We start from the raw sequence: 9,133 nt of genomic DNA, 5'->3' as shown, positions 1-9,133 counted from the left end.
AAAATGTGAACATAAGGAAGAAAATGGAAGATATGAAAAAGAAGCAAATAAAACATATAGAGCTGAAGTGAATTCATTGGATGAGTTTAATAGCTGATTAAACACTTTACAGTAAAAGAATGTGAAGACTGGTATAAAAACAATCCAAATTGCAGGTTAAGGAGTGAGGGAAAGCTAAAAACAAAAGAGAACTTCATCAGCCTTTGAGACAAAATCACGAAACCTAATATATGCATAGTAGGGGGACCAGAAAAGAGGGTGAGGAAGAATATTTAAATTAAAAATTTTTTAAGAAATAATGACAAAATATTTCCAAATAGGATGAAAAGTATAAATTTACATGTTCACAAATCTCAATAAACATCAAGCAATATAAACAAAGAAAACTATACCTACACATGTCATAATTAAATTACTGAAAATCAATGATAAAAAATTAAAGTAATTAAGAGTTAACACAACCACACACAACACTATATATATATACACACACACATACATATGTACACACAGATGTATATAATACTGCTGATGCCTCATTAGAAACCACACAAACCAGAAGGCAATGGAACAATATCTTTAAACTGCTGGGGAGTAGATGAGAAAAGGGAGAATAAACTATCAACTTAGAATTTTATATCCTCTAAAAACATTCTTCAAAAATAAATATTACATAAATAGATTTTCAAATTTAAAAAATCAGAAAAATTTTTGTCATCACACCTTCACTGCTAGTAATGTTAAAGGAATTTCTTGAGGCCAAAAAGTAATCAAAATTCAGATCTACATACACACACACAAAAGGCCACTGGACGTGGTAAGTATGACTGTAAATATAAAACTTCCTTTTTAACCACTTTATTGATGTATGATTGACATACAAAAACTATGTATATTAATGTATACATCTTAATATATACAGTCTTGATTCAAAAACTTCACAGAGGCCCCTTCCCCTCCTCCTGCCCCGATTCATGTTTGAACAGCTAGCTTGCCTTCTTGCAGTTGAAAACCACAAGGTGGGCCTGAAGGGAAGAAAAGCGCCGCTTTATCATTGACTTTCAGTAATTTAATTATGATATGTGTAGGTATAGTTTGCTTTGGTTTATATTGTTTGGTGTTCATCGAGATTTGTGAACATGCAAATGTGTTTGGAGATAAAGATTCACCAACAAAATCATCACCTCAATCCACACCATAGGCCTATCCATCATCTCAGAAAGTTTCTTCCAGACTTCTCTATTTATTATTATCATTTTGTTTGTTTATTATAAGAACACTTAACATAAGATCTACCCTCTTAGCAAATTATTAAGTATACAATACAGCGTTCTTTTTTTTTTTTTTTTTTTGAGGAGAAAGCATGAACACAGTCCCCTACTACCACAAATTATGCAGTCAAGTTTACCACATTAGGGGAAATCACAGGAGTCAGCACATCCAGAGTGAATGGATCAGCCTTGCCCTGGGAAAACCATCATCATGATCATGGTATCACCTCTGCCAGGTAAGGATTAATACAAGATTCTTAACTATAGGCATTATACTATAGAGTCAATTTCTAGGACTTTTTATTCATCTGTGTAACTGAAATTTTGCACATTTTTCACTAATACCTCCCTGTTCTCCTCTGCCTTCCAGTCCCTGGAAACACTATTCCACTTTTGGGTTTTATGTGTTTGACTATTTTAGATTAATTATATAAGTGGTATCATGTAGTATTTGTACTTTATATGATCTATTTCACTTAGCATTGTGTCCTCCAGGTTCACCTATGCTGTCACAAATGGCAGGATTTCCTTCTTCATTAAAACTGAATAATATTCTATTGTATGTATTTTCTTTATCCATTCATCCATTGATGGACATTTAGGTTGCTTCCATGTCTTGGCTATTGTGAATAATGCTGAAATAAACATAGGATGCAGATATATTTTTGAGATACTGATTTCAACTCATTTGGAGATATAGCCAGAAGTGGAATTGCTACATCATGAGGTCATTGTTTTTTTAATTTGTTAAGGAACCTCCATATTGTTTTCTACAGTGGATGCACCAATTTACATTACCACCAATGGTACATAAGGGTTTACTCTTCTCCACATTCTTGCCAACATTTGTTATTTTTTTATGGTAGTCATCCTAAAAGATATGAAGTGATAGCTCATTATAATTTTGGTTTGCATTTTCCTGATGGTTTGTGATATTAAGCACCTTTTCAGATATCTGTTGTTCCTTCATATGTCTTCTTTGAAGAAATGTTTACTCAAGTCCTTTGCCCATTTTTAATTAGATTATTGTGGGGTTGTTTTTTGTTTTTTTGCTATTGAGTTGGAGGACGTCCTTATGTATTTTGGATAGTAATCCTTGACATAGTTTGGATGTTTGTCCTGTCCAAATCTCATGTTTAAATGTGATCCCCAATGTTGGAAGTGGGGCCTGGTGGGAGGTGTTTGGGTCATGGGGAGGATCCCTTATGAATGGCTTGGTGCTATCCTCATGGTAATGGGTGAGTTCTCCCTCTATCAGTTCACATGAGAGCTGATTGTTTAAAAGGGTATGGTACCCCTTCCTCTCTCTTGCTCCCCCTCTTACCATGTGACACACCTGATCCCCTTTTGCTTTATGTCATGAGTCAAAGCTTCCAGAGACCCACCCCAGAAGCAGATGCTGGTACCATGTTTCCTGCACAGTCTTCAGAACTGTGAGCCAAATAAACCTCTTTTCTTTATGAATTACTCAGTTTCAGGTATTCCTTTAGAACAATGTAAAACAGACTAATACAGAAAATTGGTACCAGGAGTGGGGTGTGCTATGAAGATACCTGAAAGTGGGGAAGATGCTTTGGAAATGGATAACAGGCAGAAGTTGAAAGAGATTGGATGTTTCTGAAGAAGACTGGAAGATGAGGGAAAAATTAGGATTTCTTAGAGACTTGTTAAGAGGTTGTGACCAAAATGTTGATAGAAACATGGACAGTGAAGGCCAGGCTGATGAGGTCTCAGACTGAAATAAAGAATTTATTGGGAATGGGAATGAAAGTCACCCTTGTTATGCCCTAGCAAAAATCTTGGCAGCATTTTGTCCATGTCCTAGGGATCCGTGGAAGGTTGAACATAAGAATGATGACCCAAGGTATCTGGTGGAGAAATCTTTAAGCAGTAACATATTCAAACTATGGTGTAGCTGCTTCTAACAGCCTACAATCAGATGTGGAAGCAAAGGAATGACTTAAAGTTGGAACTTATAATTAAAAGGGAAGCAGAGGAAAAAAATTGGAAAATCTGCAGCCTGGTCATGTGGTAGAAAAAGAAAAAGCATTTTCAAGACAGAAATACACATAGGCTATAGAGCAGCCACTTGCTAGAGAGATTTTATGACTCAAATAGAGCAAAGCGCTAACAACCAAGACCATGAGAAAAGGCTTTCAAGGAATTTTGGAAATCTTCAAAGCAGTCCCTCCCATCACAGGCGAGATCACACAGCGCAATCTTGGCTCACTGCAACCTCCGCCTCCCGGGTTCACGCCATTCTCCTGCGTCAGCCTCCTGAATAGCTGGAACTACAGGTGCCTGCCACCATGCCTGGCTAATTTTTTATATTTTTAGTAGAGACGGGGTTTCACTCTGTTAGCCAGGATGGTCTTGATCTCCTGACCTCGTGATCCACTTGCCTCAGCCTCCCAAAGTGCTGGGGTTACAGGCATGAGCCATCACGCCAGGCCAAGAACTTTTTTTTAGAGAGACAGTCTCACTCTGTTGCACAGGCTGAAGTGCAGTGGTACAACCATGGCTCACTGCAGCCTCAAACTTCTGGGCTCAAGCAATCCTCCTGCCTCAGCCTCCCAAGTAGCTAGGATGACAGGTGTGCACTACCATGCCCAGCTACTTTTTAATTTTTTGTAGAGACAGTGTCTCACTATGTTGCCCAGGATGGTCTTGAACTCCTGGCCTCAAGCAATCCTCCACCTAAGCCTCCCAAAGTGCTAGGATTACAGGTGCATGCCCTGCCTTAGAATAAAGCAATTGTATGACTTAAAAATAAAAAACAAAAATTATCTATTTTAAAGTGGGTAAAATATTTAAACTAACTTCACAAAAATGATACAGAAACTGTTAATAAGCATATGAAAATGTGTTTAACATCACTGGTCATCAGGGAAATGCAAATTAAATTAAGAATGAGAAAATCCAAACCCTACTAACATATCTAATTTTTTTAAACTGACAACAGCAAATGTTGGTGAAAATGTGGAACAACTAGAACTCTCATATAGTCGATGGGCCTGTGAAATGGTGCAACCTCATTGGAAAACAGGTTGGCTGTTTCTCAAAAAGTGGAACATACACAGACCTCATGACTCAGGAATTTCACTTTTAGTCATGTACCTAAAGTAAATAAAAATAGACACCCACAAAAATATTCCTACATGAGTGTTCACCATGACTTTATGTATAATAGTAAAAACTAAAACAACCCAAACACTCATTGACTAATATATGAATAAAGAAGATGTGTATATTCATACAATGGAAACTCAGCACTTTTTTTTTTTTTTGAGACAGGGTCTCACTCTGTTTCCTAGGCTGAAGAGCACTGGAACGATCATGGATCACTGCGACTTCAACCTCTCGGGCTTAAGCATTCCTCCCACCTCGGCCTCCCAAGTAGCTGAGACTACAGGCACATGCCACCATGCCCAGCTAATTTTTTATTTTTTGTAAAGACTGGGCAACTCAACATGTTGCCCAGGCTGGTCTGGAACTTCTGGGCTCAAGAAATCCAACCCCCTAGGCCTCACAAAGAACTGGGATTACAGGCATGAGCCATGGCACCCAATGTGGATGAATCTCAAAAACATTTTGCTAAGTGAAAGCACCCTGACACAAAAGAATACACATACCATATGATTCCATTTATATAAAAATCACGCAATAGATGACACTAATCTACAGACATAGAAATCAGACAGCGGTTGTTGGGGTGGGAGAGAGAGTCCTGAGATAGAACTGCAAATGAGCACAAAAGAATTTTTTCAAAGTGCTAGGAAAATTCTGTATCTTAATTGAAGTGGTGATTACATGTGTGCATACATCTGTCAAAACTCTTCAAACCGTATACTTAAAAATGCATGTATTTTATTTCTACTTAAATTATCCTCATTAGCGTTGATTTTCAAGTTATAATTCCAACTCTTATGTTCCTGTTTTGCAGAGAGCCTTCTCCAATAATTAGTTACACATGCAATATCCATGAACTCTCTACATGACCCTCAATACTTTAGGCCCCTGTCTTTTCATGTATCCCCATAAGATAGTTCGCAAGAAAACTGAATGCAATTTCTATTCTGTTCAATCTCACATTTCTGAATACATGGCCATTTTTATATTATTGACCAAATTGACTACCTTTGATTCAATTCAGTTCATTAAAGGACCCCATTTATTTATTAAGATGTCAATAATTTTCCTTCTTGGAGAACTGAGAAATCCAAGATCTAAAAACGTACAAAATTAAAAGATTCTCAGACTTTGGTTAATTACCTCAGGAGTGCAGGAATGATTGGTACCAATTAGAATTTAGAAAACTACAAATTCCTCAGCTTGACTTGTGAATAAACTTTTAGTGAGAACTTCCCTATCTCCTGGGACTCTCTGGAGCAAATCCATGGAGACTGATGTTTCATAGGAACCTGTGAAAATGTCCCACTAACAAATTATTATTTTCAGAGAAGGTATCCTGACCTAGCAGGAACAGATGAATTAATTACTCTCAATACAATTCTCCTAAACGATGAAGAAACCTTGCCGTGTCATGAAAGCTTTATGAATAGAATTCAGTAATGCATAAGGACGCTTGCATTAAAGTATAGAAAAAGAGATTCATTTTCTGTGCAGAAAAAAAAGAAAAATTTTCTGTTCCAATTATACTGCCTTTATAACCCAGCTCTCCTTTTCTGTCAGTCTACTGTGGACAAGGACACACCTTGGGGCTGGAAGTGTTTTCCTGGAAATCAGTAGTGCTGTAAGTATTGCTTTGTCACCGAGAAAGAGTACTATTTTGGAAAAACCTTTGCTTTTCTCTAGAATGAATTGATACAGCTAGACTTGACCCCTTGAAGTCTTAAAGTAAATCCTAATAAATCAATTTTGGTATCAGGTAGAAAAGTCATCACAATGACCTGGACTTGAACCTTCCTCAGAAAAGCAGTCTTTATTCACCGCATCTTACCTAGAACCATCAGTCCTTGAAAGGAATTTCAAATTGGTTCTTCATTCAAGTTTTAGCTTAGCACAAGTCCCCTGAGTGATGAATCTTGGTTTATTTCTCTTTGTGAAGCTTATTCTATATGTACTTAATGTTTCTGTTTTAGAGTTCTACACCACTGGACATATTCAAATTTATTCCATAATCAAAGTCTTGAAAATTGAAATTGGTCTTCATCAGCAATTTAAAAACAAATGAATAAATAAACAAACAAGACTTGGAACATTTCGCTGTTATCCAGAGAAGAAAATATGTTAATACTTTTCTTCTTTTTGTCTTCTTCTAAAACTATAAAAAGTTTTAGAAAATGTGGGATTCTTTATCGCACAACAAAACTCAGAAAAAAATGACTGAATACAATTTCAAGCAATTGAGCATTAAATGAGTTAAGAAAATTATCTGTACTCAGGCAGCCTGAAGAAGCTGGGAAAAGAACCAGAACACAGTAAAAACAAAACAAAACACCAGCATATCCCTGATTAGGGAAAGATGGAGCAGAAAGGTTTTCATGCGGCAAAACTCACATCAGAAAAAGTTGGAAGCAGAAGCAAACTTGGAGACAAATTATTTAGCAAAGAGTCCCTGTTATGATATGACTTGAGCACTTGAAATACAGGAAACGGTGACATGTATAAACATGTGCATGTGTCAGTTTCCATAAACTTCTAGGTAACTGGGGACAGAGTGTCAACAAGCTATCCATTTATATAATCATTTAGAAAATATGTTTTGAGAGCTTATTTTGTGTCAAGCCCTATGCTTCGGCCCTGCAGACACTATTGCTGCCTGCAAGGGGCTTAGAGTCTATAGCAGACACCAAGCAAACAATAAACACAATTCTGCAAAGTGTTCAGGTATAGATATGCACAGGGCATTAGAAAAGTGTGTAGGAGCAGCACCTTAACTGGACTAGGGATGGCAAGTTAAGGAAGGCTTCCCATGGAGGTGGCTCCTAAACTTAAATCTAGAATTCAGACAAGACTTAGCCAAATAATGGAGAAAGTTGGGAAGGGTATTTCTGGTGAAGAGAACAGCAGGTGCAATGACTGGGAGGCAAGAAAGAAGATGGCATAATTGGGGAACTAGAGCAGGAGTCAGCCAGCTGTTTCTGTAAAGGGCCAGATAGCAAACCTTTTAGACTTTGGGGGTCATATGGTCTCTGTCACAATTACCAAACTTCACCATGATAGCACAAAAGCAGCCACAGGCAATAGGTAAACAGATGAGTGTGGCTATGTTTTAGTGAAACTTTACAAAAACAGGGCCATAGTTTGCTAACCTCTAAACCTGAGTAATTCAGTAAGTGTGGAGCATAGAAGAAGGCAGAAGGAAAAATGGCAAATGGCAGAAAATCATGCTGGAAAGGTAGGTAAGACCAGATCATCGGTGGTCTTAAATGTCATGCTGAGGAGTCTGGGATGTTAACTTCAAGATTCTGAGGAGTGGCGTAGTCAGAATTCGAATGGTCCCCCTTGCTACAGTTTGAACCATCGGTAGGAAAGAGCACAGCAAGTCAGGAGACAGGGAGTCCTGTTAGGAGGCTGTGTTCGAATCCTGATGGGAGATGACAGCATGATTTACCGGAGCCAAGGAGAGATGGAAAGGACACACACTAGAGAGTGAGTAAGAGGTAAAGTTAACAGGATCTGGTGACTTGGACCCTGGTGGATATGGAGGAATCCATTTGACCCTATACATTGTGACTTCTTAAAAGGAAGAAAAAGTCTAGAGTGTAGGATTGAATTGTAATAGGCATATAGACTGCAGTGTTTAATCCAGTATCTTAGCTCTATAACTTTAGGTTCCTTGGGTTGCTTTCCTGTGTTTCTCTGAATATTGCTTTTACCTGCTAACTCGAGACATCCCCACCTCCCTCTGCATCTCACAAAACTTCTCATGTGCTCAAAACCCAGTCCGTGCAGCTGTCAGGACAGCTACTGCCTGATTCCTCATTTCTGCCACTTCTACTTGCTCAGCATTCCTTCTGCTGTGGACCAGCCCCCTCACCAGGCACTGCCACTTCTGCTGGTATCATTTCTGCTGCCACTGCTGCTGCTACTCCTGGGCCCTCATGCTACCAAACCAAGCCATGTTCCTGATAAAAGCAGAGAGAGTATGTCTGTCCCCTGTATGTGTCCCACATGGTCACCTGGATACCACGGCAGTGCTGTCTGTGACCAGAATCTCAAAAGAGGTCATTCACATACCACCTGCAGCCCCTTCCTCCATAAAGCTTAGGTCCACATGTACATGTGTTACAGAGAATGGCTGACACCATACTTCACACACACACACACACACACACACACACACACACACACACTTGCAAACTCCCTGACTCAAGATTCTGTCCTCCAAAAGCTTCATGAATCTCTCATGTAAACTGTTCTAACTGTTAATTTACCATAAGTGCCAGGACAAGCCTGACTCCCAGCTCCAGCTCAAGTGAAATTCTCTGCTCTGTTTCTATTTCACTAAAACTGAATCCTTGTCTGGAATGCATTCCCCCTCTCTCCTTACTTCACTTTCATTTCCTTTTGAACTCTAGGACTCAGCTTAGGCCTCTCCTTCTTTAGAAAAACTTCCTTAACCCCTGCTAAAGATGGGCGAAGAGCCCCTTCTAAATGTTTCTGAAACAATCTGTGCACAACTCTACACTTTCCCTCACTGAGTCATGTTGCAATTATTATACTATATATAGTATAATATCCATCTATAGTATAGTATAGTATCTATCTATCTATCTATCTATCTATCTATCTATCTATCTGATAAGCTCTTTAATTGCCATCTATAGTATAGTATAGTATCTATCTATCTATCTATCTATCTATCTATCTATCTATCTATCTGATAAGCTCTTTAA

The 9,133-nt window shown here is 38.3% G+C and overlaps 1 non-coding gene across 1 annotated transcript; it reads right to left on the bottom strand.

Moving 5' to 3' along the window:
- Positions 1 to 1,352: 1,352 nt before the first annotated feature.
- Positions 1,353 to 1,515, bottom strand: LOC115936414 (U1 spliceosomal RNA). Its single transcript, XR_004071899.1, has one exon. It is a non-coding gene; the product is annotated as a U1 spliceosomal RNA (small nuclear RNA).
- Between the last annotated feature and the right edge of the window lie 7,618 nt (positions 1,516 to 9,133).

This window comes from Gorilla gorilla, chromosome 9 (genome assembly GCF_029281585.2).
Source record: "Gorilla gorilla gorilla isolate KB3781 chromosome 9, NHGRI_mGorGor1-v2.1_pri, whole genome shotgun sequence".
In the NCBI taxonomy this organism is placed as follows: domain Eukaryota; kingdom Metazoa; phylum Chordata; class Mammalia; order Primates; family Hominidae; genus Gorilla; species Gorilla gorilla.
This window is presented reverse-complemented; position numbering and strand designations above follow the sequence as displayed.